This window comes from Triticum dicoccoides, chromosome 3A, assembly GCF_002162155.2.
Source record: "Triticum dicoccoides isolate Atlit2015 ecotype Zavitan chromosome 3A, WEW_v2.0, whole genome shotgun sequence".
NCBI lineage: Eukaryota > Viridiplantae > Streptophyta > Magnoliopsida > Poales > Poaceae > Triticum > Triticum dicoccoides.
The window spans coordinates 620,965,277-620,978,322 of NC_041384.1; positions in this window are offsets into that span (position 1 = coordinate 620,965,277).

The window sequence follows — 13,046 nt, forward strand, 5'->3', positions numbered from 1 at the left end:
ACATGACCGAGACGTTCTCCGGTCAATAACCAACAGCGGGATCTGGATACCCATGATGGCTCCCACATGTTCCACGATGATCTCATCGGATGAACCACGATGTCAAGGACTTAATCAATCCCGTATTCAATTCCCTTTGTCTATCGGTATGTTACTTGCCCGAGATTCGGTCGTCGGTATCCAATACCTTGTTCAATCTCGTTACCGGCAAGTCACTTTACTCGTTCCGTAACACATCATCCCGTGATCAACTCCTTGGTCACATTGCGCATATGATGATGTCCTACCGAGTGGGCCCAGAGATACCTCTCCGTTTACACGGAGTGACAAATCCCAGTCTCGATCCGCATAAAACAATAGATACTTTCGGAGATACCTGTAGTGCACCTTTATAGTCACCCAGTTACGTTGTGACATTTGATACACCCAAAGCACTCCTACGGTATCCAGGAGTTACACGCTCTCATGGTCTAAGGAAGAGATACTTGACATTGGCAAAGCTCTAGCAAATGAACTACACGATCTTTTGTGCTAGTCTTAGGATTGGGTCTTGTCCATCACATCATTCTCCTAATGATGTGATCCCGTTATCAACGACATCCAATGTCCATAGCCAGGAAACCATGACTGTATGTTGATCACAACGAGCTAGTCAACTAGAGGCTCACTAGGGACATATAGTGGTCTATGTATTCACACGTGTATTACGATTTCCGGATAATACAGTTATAGCATGAATAAAAGACAATTATCATGAACAAGGAAATATAATAATAATACTTTTATTATTGCCTCTAGGGCATATTTCCAACATATAGGAGGAAGAAATATGGCAGGGGAGGCACAAGGGGCCCACGAGGGTGGAGGGCGCGCCGAGGGGGTGGGCGCGCCCCCTGCCTCGTGCCTTCCTCGTTGCTTCCCTTACGTACACCCCAAGTCTTCTGGGTTGCTTCCATTCCAAAAATAACTCTCCCGAAGGTTTCATTCCGTTTGGAGTCCGTTTGATATTCCTTTTCCGCGAAACACTGAAACAAGGGAAAAACATAAACTGGCACTGGGCTTTGGGTTAATAGGTTAGTCCCAAAAATAATATAAAAGTGTTTAATAAGGCCCATAAACATCCAAAACAGATAATATAATAGCATGGAACAATAAAAAATTATAGATATGTTGGAGACGTATCAGGGCGCCGCCCCCTCCCTATTCCAATTCGGACTTGCCATGGGGGGTGCGCTGCTACCCCTTGAGGCCCTTCTCTCCTTTCCCGTATAGCCCATTAAGGCCCACTACTTCACCCGGCGAATTCCTGTAACTCTCCGGTACTCCGAAAAATACCCAAATCACTCGGAACCTTTCCGATGTCCGAATATAGCCTTCCAATATATCGATCTTTATGTCTCGACCATTTCGAGACTCCTCGTTATGTCCGTGATCTCATCCGGGACTCCGAACAACCTTCGATACATCAAATCACATAACTCATAATACAAATCATCATCGAACGTTAAGCGTGCGGACCCTATGGGTTCGAGAACTATGTAGACATGACCGAGACACATGTCCAGTGAATAACTAATGGAGGAACCTGGATGCTCATATTGGCTCCTACATATTCTACGAAGATCTTTATTGGTCAAACCGCATAACAACATACGTTGTTCCCTTTGTCATCGGAATGTTACTTGCCCAAGATTCGATCGTCGGTATCATCATATCTAGTTCAATCTCATTACCGGCAAGTCTCTTTACTCATTCCGTAATGCATCATCCCACAACTAACTCATTAGTCACATTGCTTGCAAGGCTTATAGTGATGTGCATTACCGAGAGGGCCCATAGATACCTCTCCGATACACGGAGTGACAAATCCTAATCTCGATCTATGTTAACCCAACAAACACCTTCGGAGACACCTGTAGAGCATATTTATAATGACCCAGTTACGCTGTGATGTTTGATAGCACACAAGGTGTTCCTCCGGTATTCATGAGTTGCATAATCTCATACTCAGAGGAACATGTATAAGTCATGAAGAAACCAATAGCAATAAAACTAAACGATCATAATGCTAAGCTAACGGATGGGTCATGTCCATCACATCATTCTCTAATGATGTGATCCCATTCATCAAATGACAACACATGTCTATGGTCAGGAAACATAACCATCTTTGATTAACGAGCTAGTCAAGTAGAGGCATACTAGGGACACTTTGTTTTGTCTATGTATTCACACATGTACGAAGTTTCCGGTTAATACAATTCTAGAATGAATAATAAACATTTATCATGATATAAGGAAATATAAATGACAACTTTATTATTGCCTCTAGGGCATATTTCGTTCAGTCTCCCACTTGCACTAGAGTCAATAATCTAGTTCACATCGCCATGTGATTTAACAACAATAGTTCACATCTTTATGTGATTAGTTCACATCTCCATGTGACTAATACCCAAAGGGTCTACTAGAGTCAATAATCTAGTTCACATCGCTATGTGATTAACACCCAAAGAGTGATCATGTTTTGCTTGTGAGAGAAGTTTAGTCAATGGGTCTGCCACATTCAGAGCCGTATGTATTTTGCAAATTTTCTATGTCTACAATGCTCTGCACGGAGCTACTCTAGCTAATCGCTCCCACTTTTAATATGTATCTAGATCGAGACTTAGAGTCATCCAGATCGGTGTAAAGCTTGCATCGACGTAACTCTTTACGACGAACTCTTTCTCACCTCCATAACCGAGAAACATTTCCTTATCCCACTAGGATAATTTTGACCGCTTTTCAGTGATCCACTCCTGGATCACTATTGTACCCTCTTGCCAAACTCATGGTGAGGTACATAATAGGTCTGGTACACAACATAGCATACTTTATAGAACCTATGACTGAGGCATAGGGAATGACTTTTCATTCTCTTTCTATTTTCTGCCGTGGTCAGGTTTTGAGTCTTTACTCAACTTCACACCTTGCAACACAGGCAAGAACTCCTTCTTTGACCATTCCATTTTGAATTACTTCAAAAACTTGTCAAGGTATGTACTCATTGAAAAAATTGATCAAGCGTCTTGATCTATCTCTATAGATATTGATGCTCAATATGTAAGCAGCTTCACCAAGGTCTTTCTTCAAAAAACTCCTTTCAAACACTCCTTTATGCTTTCCAGAAAATTCTACATTATTTTCGATCAATAATATGTCATTCACATATACTTATCAAAAATGCTGTAGTGCTCCCACCCACTTTCTTGTAAATACAGGCTTCACCGCAAGTCTGTATAAAACTATATGCTTTAATCAACTCATCAAAGTGTATATTCTAACTCCGAGATGTTTGCACTAGTCCATAGATGGATCGCTAGAGCTTGCACACTTTGTTAGTACCTTTAGGATTGACAAAACCTTTTTGTTGTATCATATACAACTCTTCTTTAAGAAATCCATTAAGAATGCAGTTTTGACATCCATTTGCCAGATTTCATAAAATGTAGCAATTGCTAACATGATTTGGACAGACTTAAGCATCGCTATGAGTGAAAAAAATCTCATCATAGTCAACACCTTGAACTTGTCGAAAACTTTTTGCAACAAAAGCTTTGTAGATAGTAACACTACTATCATCGTCCGTCTTCCTCTTGAAGATCCATTTATTCTCAATGGCTTGTCGTTCAACGAGCAATTCCACCAAAGTTCACACTTTGTTCTCATACATGGATTCCATCTCAGATTTCATGGCCTCAAGCCATTTTGTGGAATCTGGGCTCATCCTCGCTTCCTCATAGTTCGTAGGTTCGTCATGGTCAAGTAACATGACCCCCAGAACAGGATTACCATACCACTCTGGTGCGGATCTTACTCTGGTTGACCTACGAGGTTCGATGGTAACTTGATCAGAAGTTTTCATGATTATCATCATCAGCTTCCTCACTAATTGGTGTAGGAATCACTGCAACTGATTTCTGTGATGAACTACTTTCCAATTAGGGAGCAGGTACAATTACCTCATCAAGTTCTACTTTCCTCCCACTCACTTCTTTCGAGAGAAACTCCTTCTCTAGAAAGGATCCACTCTTAGCAACAAAGATCTTGCCTTCGGATCTGTGATAGAAGGTGTACCCAACAGTTTCTTTTGGATATCCTTTGAAGACGCACTTCTGCGATTTGGGTTTGAGCTTATCAAGTTGAAACTTTTTCATATAAGCATCACAACCCCAAACTTTAAGAAACGACAGCTTAGGTTTCTTTCTAAACCATAGTTCAGATGGTGTCGTCTCAACGGATTTTTAGACGGTGCCATATTTAACGTGAATGCAGCTGTCTCTAATGCATAACCCCAAAACGATAGTGGTAATTCGGTAAGAGACATCATAGATTGCACCATATCTAATAAAGTACGATTATGACGTTCGGACACACCATTATGATGTGGTGTTCTAGGTGGCGTGAGTTTGCGAAATTATTCCACATTGTTTCAAATGAAGACCAAACTCGTAACTCAAATATTAGTTTCCGCGGTCAGATCGTAGAAACTTTATTTTCTTGTTACGATGATTTTCCACTTCACTCTGAAAGTCTTTGAACTTTTCAAATGTTTCAGACTTATGTTTCATCAAGTAGATATACCAATATCTGCTCGAATCATCTGTGAAGGTCAGAAAATAACGATACCCGCTGTCGTGGAATTGTCACGGCAGATGTCCTAGTGTGAGGACTTAGTCATGGAGCCATCGCCATGAGGTTAGCTTAAAGGGGTTAACCAGGACAAAGGATATGAGGAGTTTATACTGGTTCAACCCCTTACGATGAAGGTAAAAGCCTAGTCCAGTTTGTAGATGGTATTGCTAGGGTTTCGATGAGCAGGGAGTGAATACGCTTGACCCGGCTCTCGATCTGTTGTTTCTTGTCCTAAGCCGCCGCTAGGTCATCCCCTTATATACACGGGTTGATGCCCTAGCGGGCTACAGAGTCCTGGTCGGCTTATACAATGTGTCCCGCTCGGTGACCTTTCTTACATGCCTTACAATACAAGTTTACATACATGGTGGTTTATATCTTTGGGCCTTAAGCCGCCTTCGGGTCTGGGCCCTCTACCAAGCCTATCTATGAACCGCCATATGATTTTGGGCTTCATTGTGATGAATCATCATAGGTATAACCCGACCCTCTTGGGCGGGTCATACCTAATAGTTATATCCCCAACATTAGGCCCCAGGTTGATTTGAAACTTGTTCATGTCAATCTTCAACACTTAGAAAAATCCTTCCACATCTGTTGCACAAACCCTATAACCCACCATGACGTCATGTCCCAGAATTTCAGAAACCCGCCGCAACGTCATCTTTAACGGATCTTTATCTTTAATGTCTTTTCAAAAATCGAGGCGTCCAATTATCTGGATAACCATCATTTGGCCTCCTCGTCTTTCGTGCCTGCCTGTTTCTCTGTTTCCTTATAAATAGGACCATAGAGTCAACTTTTCATTCTTCTCCTTCTCCTCTCTTCCTCCTTGCGACACACCGACCCGCACGAGCCTCGCCGCCATCGACCTCCGTCTCCAACCTCAACTCCGGCCGCTGCATCACAATGAATAGACCAGAAAACTGCGGCGCCGGTCCGCTGTATTAACAGTATCAGTAAGCCCACTTTTCTTCGTCATAGATCTGTCATTAGGTTTTGTTGGTGTTCGTCAGTGTTCGTCGGTGTTCGTTGCCGTCCTTCTTTCTCCTTGTTTAGTTCCATGGGTTAGATCCAAAAACCATATGAGTCTTGTGCGGTAGTGGTTTTAGCACCTGTCCTCGACACTGGAACATATCCCCACCGCGGCAGATCTCCTCTAGGGCACCTATGCTTTTCCATTGTCACCTCTATAGATTTTGAATTTATTTCCTTTTTCTGAATAGCGATAGATCCAAATTTGTAGCCTCAACCTGTGGAACCTGTTTGTCCTAACACTTAGAAAATTATAGCCTTGGTAGATCTTGAACGCTTTTAGTCATGGCGGCTTATTCTGCCGGTTTATTGTTACTTCATATACCATTAGCCCTTGCTTAAGCCGCCATTCTGAATATGCACTGTACTTGTTAACTTGCGATTTTAACAATTATCTTGACCCGGTAAATTCTTTTCCTGTCTTTTAGGTTGTCCTTTCACCATGTCGCCCAAAACAATCACGACCTGCAACTGGGTTCCCTCCATAGTCAATGAGAGCACCTTGAAGGATTTTGTCACCGTTGAATATTTGCCAGACAAGAGTGTGATGTATTACCGTTTTCCTGACACGGGCGAAGAGAAGCCTCAGCCTAAGGACGGTGAAGTTATCGTATTTACTGATCATATGAACCGGGGTTTCTCGCCACCCGGCTCTAAATTCTCCAGAGATGTCCTACACTTATTCAAACTCCATCCACAAGACATTGGACCCAATTCCATATCAAACATCTATAACTTCCAAGTCTTTTGTGAGGTATACCTTCAAGAAGAGCCTAGTGTTGAGCTTTTCAGAGAGTATTTCTACTTGAACTGGCAGAAGGAGTTCACAAATGGGCCCAGCTTGGAGCTTGGTGGGATTTCAATTCAACGCAGACGAGATGCCATCTTCCCTCATGTAGCTCTGCCAAGCCATCCTAAAGACTGGAACCAAACATGGTTCTACTTCAAAGACGTTTCTCCGTCCGATGAGAACCCATTGCCGGGTTATCGGCCTGAGCGCCTTGATTCAAAGTATCAACTCCCTGATAAACTTACCGAACGTAAGAAACTTGTCCCTACAATCAGAAAAGTTCAAGCCTTGCTGGGAAACGGCTTAACTGGAGTTGACTTAATCCGCTGTTGGGTTGCATGGTGGATCATCCCCTTAAGCCACTGATCCAGCTTGATGTGTAACTATATTGGAGGAACAAATGATCCCTTACGCCATAGCTCTCTATGACTGACTGAAGAGGCCATCGTTGAGATGGCGACCACACTTGTAAATAGTAAATATGAAGACTGCAACAAAGTGGGTTTGAATCCTTTCTGCAAGCTTAACCCAGCGCCAGAGGTAAATTTTTTGATTTCTTTCTCCTTCAACACTTAAACATTGCATGAACTCCAATATGTTATCCTTTCACAGCCTAAATCTGACTTCTGGAAGACCAAATATGACCATGAGGCTGCTAAAAAGGCTAAGGCTGCTGCGAGAGCCGCCAAAAAGACCAGCGGGCGGTCTAGAAAGAAGCCAAGCGCCTCTGAGTTACTAAAGCTGGATGATGCCTCTGAGTCGGAGGTAGCCCTTGATTCTCTTGGCTTGTTTTTTAACAACCTTATTGACACTGACTATTGCCAGGGTGACACGGGGGTCAGCCAGGCAGTCGAAGAAGAGGTAACTATTATTTCCTCCGACTCAGAACCTTTACCAAGGCAGAAACTTCGGTGGGTAACCCGGAAAGTAAGGTTTTCACACCCCTTGGCTTATTTAGATCCTCATTTTCTTTTGAAACGACAGCAACATGAGAGCCGCCGCCAGACCCGGACCGCTGGGGATGAAGATTTAACCTCCGGTTTACCAAAAACTCCTCGGAAATGGCAAAATGAGGTTATTTTAACCTTAACTCTTGTATTTACTAGCGAGTTACTTTCATTAATCACTCAATTTTGACTCCATCTTTGCAGGAAATTTCCCATTCCTCTTCTGGCGACTCATCGCAGACTCAACTGTCGGCTTTCAAGACTGCCCCTGGGTAAAGATAATTATCTCTCTTTTGTTCCTTTATATCTTCATCATCATGCTGACTTGTCAAAATTCCTTTTAGCGGTCAAGCAAAGCCCAACAAAAAAGCAAAGATGACGAAGCCGGCCGTGGATCCAAAAGCTGCTGAACCGGATCAGTCCACCCTTGTGTCAGAACACCCTGAACAACTAGAAGACCCTGCTCCCAATGTTGAACCGGATTTACCTGAGCCGTCTATTGATGAGACTGCTATTGATCCGACAAGTATTGAACCGTCAAGCTCAGCTAACCCGCCGGAGACTCATGGTGATGACGTTTTGATCACTGGCACCAGATTCATTGAACCGGGGAATCCAACTGTACTAGCGAGACACTCTGCCAAACAGGAAGTCATGGAAAGACAAAAAGTGAGGTTTGATGTCTCCCGCTATGCTCACCTGAGTCTTAGTGAAGTTTTATCTGGCTATGTCAGTCAAGTGCATTCTGGCCGTGACTTGGAGATTGAAATGGTGAAGCAAATGCACCAGAAGTATGAGGTATGTCATCTGTCTTATATCTATATCCTGCCAGCCCCCAAGTCTTCTGATTATGAGAAACTTGAATGATCTATAGACTTGAAATATTTACAAGCTTCTGTTCTAGACTCCCTCCAAGTCCGGTTTAAAAACTTTAAACCATATTCTGATGATAGCATAATTTTGCATTTGTAATCCCCAAGGCCCGGCTTAATCAATATGAATGAGCTGGTCCTATTAGTCATTATGTAAAAGACCAAAACTTAACTAGATATCCCTCATGAGTCGGTTGGGACTGTCAATAGCACACCCGACTCATCCTTAACAAGAAAACAAGCAATTTGCATTAGCCCCCAAGTGCCAAGTGTTATTGCTTGCAAAGCACTTGGGACTTTTTAGAAAGAGCCAATTCCTTTGAAAAATTTTGTTGACAGACATTAGCCCCCAAGTGCCAAGTGTTGTTGCTTGCAAAGCACTTGGGACTTGTATTTTGTAATCTGCCATGAAACTTAACGAACTTATGCTGTATGCAGGCTGCGACCACAGAACTGGAAACTCAATTGTCCGAGGCCAAGACCCGGCTGGCGGCTCAGGAGAATGAGACAAAAAAGGCTGAATCAAAATTCTAGTTGAGTGTGTCTAAAGCGGAAAAATTGGAGACCAGCTTTACTGCGGAGAAAGAGGCTTGGGCAAATGAGAAGACTGCCTTGAAGCAGCGTGCTGAGAAAGCCGAGGTGACTCCGGAAGAGGTTACCACTGAACTCACCGGTTTAAAGAACCATGTGTCTCAGATGGTTTCTGCAATCTTCGGTAAGTCACCGTGTTATTTACCCAAAGTGAGTATTTATCATCATAATATAAGCCACAACTTAACCAATTGTGTAAACTTTACAGGTCCCAGGAGTAGCAATCTGAGCTGAGATACACTGGTAAAGCTCAAGGCGGTTTACACGCTTGTTGAACAATTATACACTGGAGCTCAGCGGACTCTCGCCACTATCTCCCTAGCGAATCAAGGACCAAATCTGCTAAGTGATGTCTTGAAGAAGCTGTCCATCTTGCCCACTAGGTTCCAAGAAATCAAGCGATCTTGTGCTAGAGCCGGAGCTGTGACAGCTTTGAGCCGTGCCAAAGCCTGGGTACCGGAATTAGACCCGGCAGATGTAGCCAGTGGGTATCCTAGTCTCAAGGAAGATGGAACTCCTTTTGACCAATAAGACTTTGCTACTTGTGTTAAGGAGATTTGCCCTCATGCAACAATCATTGCTGAAGAGACCAACCTCACCAAGTATTAGCCGGGTTATGATGCAGATAATCAGAAGATGGCGACTCCTTCATATAAAGTGATGGACTTAATCCCGCCGGTTCGTAAGCACACTTTTGTCCCTGATATTGATCTGTCTGATCTGATTGATGACGAGGCTGAATTCGTCGCCGTTCGTGGCTTTGACTGGTCCAAACCCAACTTACATATGGTGGAGGAGGACGCACCGGCAAGGGATGAGTCGCAACCTTCAAGTCAGCCAGGCCAAGATTCATGAACCAGGGCCGTTTATCATCTGCTGTATGCGAAACTGAAAAACAATTATCCTTTTGGGTACCAAGCACCTTGTAATAGGCTACCTTTAAACTTCTTTTTCTCCTATGCCATCATGCATATTGTGCTGTTTATGATACTTATTTATCCACCATGCGAAGATATGCCATATATGCTTTATGATATTATCAATTTTGAATCTGTTCCCGTATACAACAGATGAAAAGTGTCCTGGTGGTTTACCGCTGGACGGGTTATAATGCCCCAATATGAACTTATCATGATTTATAACCAAGGCTGGACAAAATAATAATCATATATGATTAAAAATATGTCATACATGTGATATTTGATCACACTTGTTGGTTTATCAAGCCAGTGCAGTAAGGGTGATAGCCCAAAGCTCCGAGCACTGGTAATTATCAGAGATTGCCGGCTTATGAACAAAGCCGGACCGGGTTAATAAACATCGGATATTATCTTTATTTCATACTAGCGACTTATAGTCGAAAACCAGGCCGGGTCAATAAACATCGGATATTATCTCATACTGGCGACTTATAGTCAAAACCAGGCCGGGTCAATAAACACCGGATGTTATCTTATATTGGTCAATAAACACTGGTGAATTATAATCATAAAACTTTATAAACTTTATCAAATAAACCTCAAAAGAAAGAATCTGCTAAAAAACAAACAAGAAGTGAGGCTTTTCATGGGCTGCCAGGCCCAAAACGAGGCTTTTCATGGGCTGCCAGGCCACTGAGTTAGACCATTTTACAAACCTTGTAAGATGGACCTCACATTAACCAATCGTCGTTTTAACTTTGACAAGTTCAGGGTCTGCATAAGATTGACTTGTCAAACGTTCGGCGGGTCTTTCCAGGATTACCTGGGCGGAGTGACTTACTTAAAAAGGCAGGATAACCCGGGTTTTTTGGTTAATACACCTGGCTTCCAAGCCTGGCTTTTATAGCCTATCACAAGGTTATAAACTCTTTGTTCTTTAGAACAAAAGAGCCCCCAAGCAATATTTTGAGCTGTGCTCAAGGGGTACCTATGTTTGAGTTGTGCTTTTGCAACAGGCTCCCTTTGGTCCCTTTTAACCTGGGTAGTAAGCCCCCAAGTTTTCTTTTGTGTGGCCTATAAGCCAGATTCAAAGGGTAATAATAACTTTGTTGTATAAAGTAGAAGCCCCCATGTGACCAAAAACTCATTATTTAAAGAGAAACAACGATAGAGGCCCTGTTTAATAGGGATGCCGACTTTATTATATTGATCATAATATATACATTACCAAAGTATGTACATTGGAAGAGCCAGTGGCTTAAGTGTAGTAAGGCCGAAGATGAACAATATTCCACGGTCGACGGGTCTCTTCCTCCGACGTGCATGAGTCCTTGTGGTCTCGAACATCGATAAGGTAATATGACCCATTGTTCAGATTCTTGCTGACCACAAAGGGTCCTTCCCAAGGTGGGGATAACTTGTGCATATCAGTCTGATCCTGGATAAGCCGGAGCACCAGATCACCTTCTTGGAGAGTTCTGGTTTTAACCCGGCGGCTGTGGTAATGGCGCAGATCTTGCTGGTAAATTGCTGAACGAGCCACCGCGATGTCACGCTCCTCATCCAACAGGTCAAGTGCTTCCTGACGTGCTTTTTCATTATCAACTTCAACATAAGCCGCCACACGAGGTGAGTCATGACGGATGTCACTAGGGAGAACTGCCTCTGCTCCGTAAACCATGAAGAAAGGCGTGTATCCCGTAGATCTGTTAGGGGTGGTATTGATGCTCCATAACACGGAAGGTAACTCCTCCACCCAACAACCCAACGTTCTCTGCAGGGGAACCATAAGACGGGGTTTGATGCCTTTCAGGATCTCTTGATTTGCTCTCTCAGCTTGTCCATTAGATTGGGGGTGAGCCAATGATGACACATCAAGCCGAATGTGCTCTTGTTGACAAAATTCTTCCATAGCACCTTTAGAGAGATTAGTGCCATTGTCTGTTATGATGCTGTGTAGAAAGCCAAAATGGAAGATCACCTTTTTCATGAATTGAACTGCCATTGTTGCATCGCACTTACTGACCGCCTCTGCCTCTACCCACTTAGTGAACTTATCAACCGCCGCCAAAAGGTGGGTCTTCTTATCCTTGGATCTTTTGAAAGGCCCAACCATATCAAGCCCCCAAACTGCGAACGACCAAGTAATTGGAATCATCCTCAATTCTTGAGCCGGCACATGAGCTCGTCGTGAAAATTTCTGACACCCATCACACCTTCTGTCCAGGTCCTCTACATCAGCATGAGCTGTTAGCCAATAAAATACAAGATGAAAAGCTTTAGCCACGAGAGACTTTGAACCGGCATGATGACCACAGTCTCCCTCATGAATTTCACGCAGGATCTCACAACCCTCCTCTGGATAAACACAACGTTGAAATGTTCCTATGACACTGCGATGATGTAACTCTCCATTAACAATTGTCATTGACTTAGACCACCGGGTTATCTGCCTGGCTAAGGTTTCATCCTCAGGTAACTCGCCCCGGGTCATATAAGCCAAATAAGGAACTGCCCAATCCGGAATTACATGAAGAGCCTCCACCAACTGAGCCTCTGGGTCAGGGATGGCCAAATCCTCCTCTGTAGGTAACATTAGGAGGCATCGACTTATGTTGAGAGCCCAACCATCTTAAAGCATCCACCACTTCATTTTTCCTCCGATCAACGTGCTCAACTTGATAACCCTTGAAATAACTGGCAATAACGTCCACCTCTCACCGATAAGCCGCCATGAGTGGATCCTTAGAATCCCAAGTACCAGAGACTTGCTGAGCCACCAAGTCTGAGTCGCCGAAGCACCTAACCCGGCTTAAACTCATCTCCTTAGCCATCCAAAGACCGTGGAGCAAGGCCTCATACTCAGTTGCATTGTTAGTGCAAGGAAACATTAAATGGAGAACATAACAGAACTTATCACCTCGAGGGGAAGCAAGCACAACTCCAGCCCCCAAGCCTTCCAACTGTCTGGACCCATCAAAGTGAATAGTCCAATACATGTTATCTGGCTTTTCCCCAGGCATCTGCAGCCCTATCCAATCATTGATGAAATCCACCAGCGCCTGAAACTTGATGGTTGTGCGAGGCACATACTTTAATCCATGAGGTCCAAGCTCAATAGCCCACTTAGCAACCCGGCTAGTTGCTTCCCTGTTTTGGATGATATCTCCCAAAGGAGCAGAGCTAACCACAGTGATGGGATGACCCAGAAAAT